The sequence below is a fragment of the Gymnoscopelus braueri genome (assembly GCF_963280865.1).
Source record: "Gymnoscopelus braueri genome assembly, chromosome: 1".
Lineage (NCBI taxonomy): Eukaryota > Metazoa > Chordata > Actinopteri > Myctophiformes > Myctophidae > Gymnoscopelus > Gymnoscopelus braueri.
In genome coordinates this window covers 24,444,660-24,450,916 of record NC_137603.1, presented here as the reverse complement: position 1 = coordinate 24,450,916, position 6,257 = coordinate 24,444,660, and positions in this window count along the sequence as shown.

The following is a 6,257-nucleotide window of genomic DNA, read 5'->3' as shown; positions in this document are numbered from 1 at the left end:
ATCCAGCAGCTACTCCTTCCATCCCAGTTCTTTACTTAAAGGAGTGGTTCATCCAAAAAAAAAAACGTATTTTCTATCAATTACTCACCCCATGAAGCCTTGAATTCATGGAGATTTTTTTGTTTTTGTCGCATAAGCCAATAATTGGATGACCGGCGGAGACACTAGCATCTTTCCGCCGGTCATCAAATTATTGGCTTAGGAATGCGACAAAAGCAAAAAAATCTTCATGAATTCAAGGCTTCATGGGGTGAGTAATTGAGAGAAAATAAGTAATTTTGGGTGAACTACTCCTTTAACCACATGAACCCTAGCGTCTCTATTCTGGGCATGTCATGTTAGGCGAACATTCGTGAAAACGGATGAACATTTGGCAATAATAGATTATCATTAGGTGAAAATAGGCGAAGGTTCTGTGCAAATAGCAGATCTAAAAGCTCACAATGTGTCGCAACGTGGATTTGAGAGCTTGTAGATCTACTATTTTTGCTATTTGACCTAAAACCTTTTATATATGGTTTGAGTGGCTAAATGAAAAGTTGTATTCCCCACTGGGGATGCGGTTTATCATTGTCAAAATGGTTTCTCGACCAAAAAGTTCCTTTTCATGTTTTGAAGACTGGAACCATCCATCTGTCTGTTGATTAGCTTACACGTCCGTCTGTTTGTCCATCTGCCAGCGTGTGAGGACAGCTTGTTCAACCTGTGCCTTGTGTTGGTCAGGCAAGTTGCTGGGCAATTGAGGCAGAGGTAAAAAATGGATGAGAGGGATGAAGAGTCCGACAGTAAGAAATTTTGAAGGAAAGATAAAGACAAGACATAGCTACAGTACATACCATACAGTACACAGTAAATATAGAGACAGAGACAAAGGTAGGCAGACAGACAGATAGGTCCCTGAACCGATGCCATCTGAGGTTCTCATCTCCTGTCTGCCAACACGCCCAACAACCTGCCATCCCTGCCATGGCAGACTGCTCTCACCAGTCTCTCTCACTCAAACGGACCATTGTGGTCTGGCATATTCAGCCATTTGACTATGATTCACGGTATACTGTACCTCACATTACTCCCAAGCATTTTCCATAGCATATCAAGGTTTGTTTGAATTTCGAGGAAGCCATTTTCAGAAAAGCTGACTGCTTGAGATACAGTGTAATCCAACACTATTATGTAAACAAAGGCAAAATCTAAAATAGAGGTATAGAGGCGCTTGGTTGGTGCAGTGGTAAAGTACCTGCCCACCACTGTGGAGTCTGGGTTTCAAATCAAATTTACATTGCAACAATAGAGAAACAGTTAGACTATACAGTACACATGCATGCGCTTAGTATGAACTGAACCTGCTGACCCTATACTCTGAGTTCAACATGCTGAGAAACACATCTGACACACACCTGGTCTGTCACCTGTATGCTTTCACACGTCCATGGGCCACTCTGTCCTTGGCCTCCCATTAATCCAGTGGTTCTCAAACTTTTACATGTGGACCCCCGAATTTACCTGTCGCGGACCCCCATCTGAACGTATTTGGTGCCAGGGACCTCCATACAAGATATGTGTTGTTAAAATGTTTTAAAAATATTCTATGTTTTTCTATTTTTTTCAAGATTTTTTGATAATAGCAGATCTACAAGCTCACAACGTGTCACAGTGCTATACTGTATGTGTAAAATGTATAGGGTTAAAGTGGTTAATCTGATTTTGATGCAATATTGACACATTTTACTGGGGACCCCCTGGAACCCCATCAAGGACCGCTGGGGTTCACCGGACCCCACTTTGAGAACCACTGCTTTAATCTATCAAAAATATATCATCTCCTGACATCTCCAGTAGCTCTTAAGTAAGCAAAAAACAAAACCATATAATAGCATTTTCATACACTATTTGACCCAGGTCTGTTTACAGATCAGACCACCTTAATTGGTCCTGTCAGCCGTGCTCGCTTCAAAGCATATCCATTTCAATACTGAGACAATAACAACATTATGGAACTCAATAGCTCATACTCCTACGTGGCAATAATATCTACATCTCTCCTCCTCTCCAAGCAAATCAATAGAGCGAGATGGCCTTTGGCTTCATTTTTCATCTTTAATATTGATTGCTGTTATACTTTGGAGTGCACTGTCAGTCCAATTACAGAGAATTTAATTGATTTTTCCTCACAAGCTGGGTTAGATTGGATTGGTTTATGCAAAGCAGATCAAACAGAAGCAGTCCCTGGACTCCCTTCTATGTGTAAAATACAGCACTAATGAGCTGGATCACGCTGACTCTGGCCCTATCTGTCTGTCTGTCTTTCTGTCTGTTTCTCTCTCTCTCTCTCTCTCTCTCTCTCTCTCTCTCTCTCTCTTTCTCTCTCTCTCTCTCTCTCTTTCTCTCTCTCTCTCTCTCTCTCTCTCTCTCTCTCTCTCTCTCTCTCTATCTCTTTTCTCATATATCATACAATGTACACAGTAAAAATCCTCAGTGTGAATTTAACTCTGAAAGTGTAGGAATGGAACCAATTTGATTCCATTTATTCTCTTCAGTTAAACTGACACAGTATTTATCTGTGTAGAATTTTTTACAGGTTTTTAACAACTTTTTTTTTAAATCTTATGTACAAGTTCTTTCATATCTGAAGACGTTTCACGAATACTGACTGATCTTAAATAGAAACTGGACACTGTGTTAATGATAGCATAATTTCTGCTCGCTCATACCATCCATTATCCTTTTCACCCAGAAGGAGTTGAAACTTGGGGAAAGAGTTGATAATTCATTCAATTATGTCTGATGAATAAAGCAGGTGTCTCTTTTCCACAGTGACCTTTACTGGGAGGCTCCCCTCATGAAATATACATGACCCTGAGCACAATATGTTACACAGAGGACATTGCTAATTAGCTGCAGGTAAATTTTGAGCCACCCCAAACACTCACCCTCATGGAAACTCACACATACACATACTATGTACAGGCATGTCCACTCGTGAGTAACGATACAGATTATACATCATGGTGGCTTCTTTCTTTTAATTTTTTTGCAACTACCCAAAGAAGAATAACAAAAAAAGGATTGAATTGAAAAATGATGGAATGGTCGAGCATTATTTGACATTTGTTTGAGAGGGATATTTCCTTGTCACAATACTGTATTATCTGCTATATTCACTGTATTATTGCAATGGCAATTTTATTTGCATGGTACATTTCAGTACATGTCAGCTCAATTCTTTGAGACACAGACTGGTATGTGGGCCTTGGTCGCAAGTCCCAAAACATCAACACGATCAAACAGAACCCCATACTCTATCAAAGAGCTACACAGCTGTACAGTGCAAGAAACTGAATTAAAAAAAAAGTGTGACCACACACAGAGGCACGCACACCTAAGCACACACACAAAAAAACACACATGTGATGGACCTCATGTCAGCTGTCAGCTTGTTCCAGCGAGCAGAACCACAGTATCTGGAGATAAAATTCTGGCTACAGCTAGAAAAACCTCCACCTGATGACCTGAGAGGCGTGATCAAGTTATAAACAAGCTAGTCAGATGTACCGAGGAGACAGCCCATTACAGTAAGTGCTTCATAGACAATAGCAGGATTTTGAAGATGATAGAACTGTATTATACTGGGAGGGAGCCAATACAATTATTTCAGTACCTCCTGCAAATACAGCGTGACCATACAGTAGTCCAACCTGCTTAGGTTTATGGCTAGGGTTAGTTTTAATCCTAAATATATTTGATATATTTTTAAGTAATAAATCATTCTGGTGATGATTGGTCATGTCATTTTCAAAATGTATATCAGAATAAGGTTTCTAATTTGCTCACTGTATTTCAGAGACAGTTATGTAAATAGATTTTCTATCTCTGACATTTAGGACCAACTATGACGAGTATCTCAGTCGTGACTCCGCTGTAAAACATTTCTGAACGTCCACCGATAAATATTATCAATACCGTTTACTACAAACAGGACTGAGACTGAGGTCCCAAGGACTGACCCTTGTGGAACACTGCATGTAAAACTACCTAATTTGCGTCCGAAGGCAGTGGGCTAATCTCAAGTCTCAAAGTACTGCACTATAGTGTTGCTAAAGTCTGTTTGTTTGGTTGCCATAGAGAGGTGGAAATGTGTTGTGTTACAGCAGTCTATCACCAGCCTCCTCACTCGTCCCCACTTTAACATTCCTGAAAGCCTGGGATTGGGAGCTAACACCCCCTCCCCACTAGCTTCTCTAGGTGTGTGCGTGCCTGCGTGCGTGCATACGCGCGTGTGTGCGTGCAAGCGCGCGTGCACGTGTGTGTGTGTGTGTGTGTGTGTGTGTGTGTGCGTGTGTGTGTGTGTGTGTGTGTGTGTTTGTGTGTCAGTGGGAGAGTGTAATGTAAGTGTGCGAGTGCTTCTGTGCAACAGAGATGGCACTCGGTACAGCCTGTCTCTGTGTGCCCCCTCGCTGAGCTGTCATCGCTCCCTGGCACCGCGCACACAGCACAGCTGCAGGGGAACCACTCTGCGGGGAACCTTCGTTTCCATCTGTCTCCAATTCACAGTGGCACCTATTTAGAGCAGCTCAGTGTGGCTGTGCATGCCATGAGCCACAAGAGAGAGGAGTGTATGGGGTGTAGGGGGTCAAGAGAGAGAGAGAGAGAGAGAGAGGCATTAAGAGATCAGGGATGGGGGTTGGGGTGGTGGTGGGGGGGGGGCAAGTGTTTGGGGGAAAGAGTTCTGGACGGCCATGATAGTAGGGACACTCCCATATATCAATATATCGCAATAATGCAGTTTAGTCGGGGAATTTCTCAGGGTTAGAAAAAATAAGCAAAAGATGACACACCAACCTAGAGGCTGTCAAAGTTTTTATTGTACCACGTATTTTCGAAATATAAATGAATAATATTACACACATACTACTATATTAGTATAATATATGTGGGCTTGCATGTCACAATGTGTGAAGTACAGTAATACATATCTTTAAGTGGAGATATTACCATAAGCATAGTGTCAATACACCATATTAAACGTGAATGTTAGGGTGTGTGTGTGTGTGTGTGCGTGTGCGTGTGCGCACACACACACACACACACACACACACACACACACACACACACACACACACACACACACACACACACACACACACACACACACACACACACACACACACACACACACACACACATGCACACACACACACACACACACACACACACACACACACACACACACACACACACACACACACACACACACACACCCTAACATGCACACACTCACATACCCATGCCTATGCACACATTTTGTACACAGCACAAATGCCTTGAGGTCTTATTGGTTCTGTTTGTACAGTCTTAGAATTAAATAAACACTGAGGATTTTACAGTGTAAGTGTGTGCATGTATGTAGCTACTTGTCTATGGCTGAACTTGTGTCTCTGTGAGCATGAGAGCACGCTTAATTTAGCAGGTGCGCTTTGACAGTTCTTGAATGAGCGCCAAGTCTGCTGTACGAAGGGTAAAAAAAAAGGGAGGCACTCTGTGTGCATCTGTGGAGCTTGGCTGTGACAGATGGGGACGGTTTAACTTATAGAGTTCTGGTAAGATGTGGAGGTTTTCTGAAGCTGTCTGTGCCAAACAGGTGTGTATTCTAAACACACCACTGAGACAAAGGGTGAACAAGCCTCTTCTGACTTATTTGTCTGGTGTTGATGGGTGTACTATTTAGCAAGATGATGCCCTATAGGTCTTACTCTGCTCTGGTAGAGTATATTATTAGTGCTCATCCTCATTAGTTACTTCTCTCTCCGTAAGCGATATTGGACTTAAAAGCAGCTTGTTTCTCTATTTCTATTGTTCTGCTTCACTGAACTCTCTCTGTTTTTGCTTGTAATCCTTGGGCAGTAGTCCAGACATTTCCATAAAATTCCAGAGTTTTGCTTTGTCCAGTCCGCGATAATGGCCCTAACTTGCTTAACAAGTTTTTAAAAACATCTGAGTTTTTTCCTCGAGGTTGCAACAGTATTTAATTTGAGCCAAAAAGTCATATACTTATTACAAATATTATGCCACCCTTCATGTTTATTCATGCAGTTTTTTAAGCTTAATTATTAAGTTGTAGGCTAATAGGAGATGCTTGTGAGGTTTCCAACCATCATAGTTCATGCCTGTGGTAGACAATAGGGCCCAATCACTGCACCAGGTGCACTCAGTCTATTGCCATGGTAACTTGCCAATCAATGTAATTGTTCTCATGTATT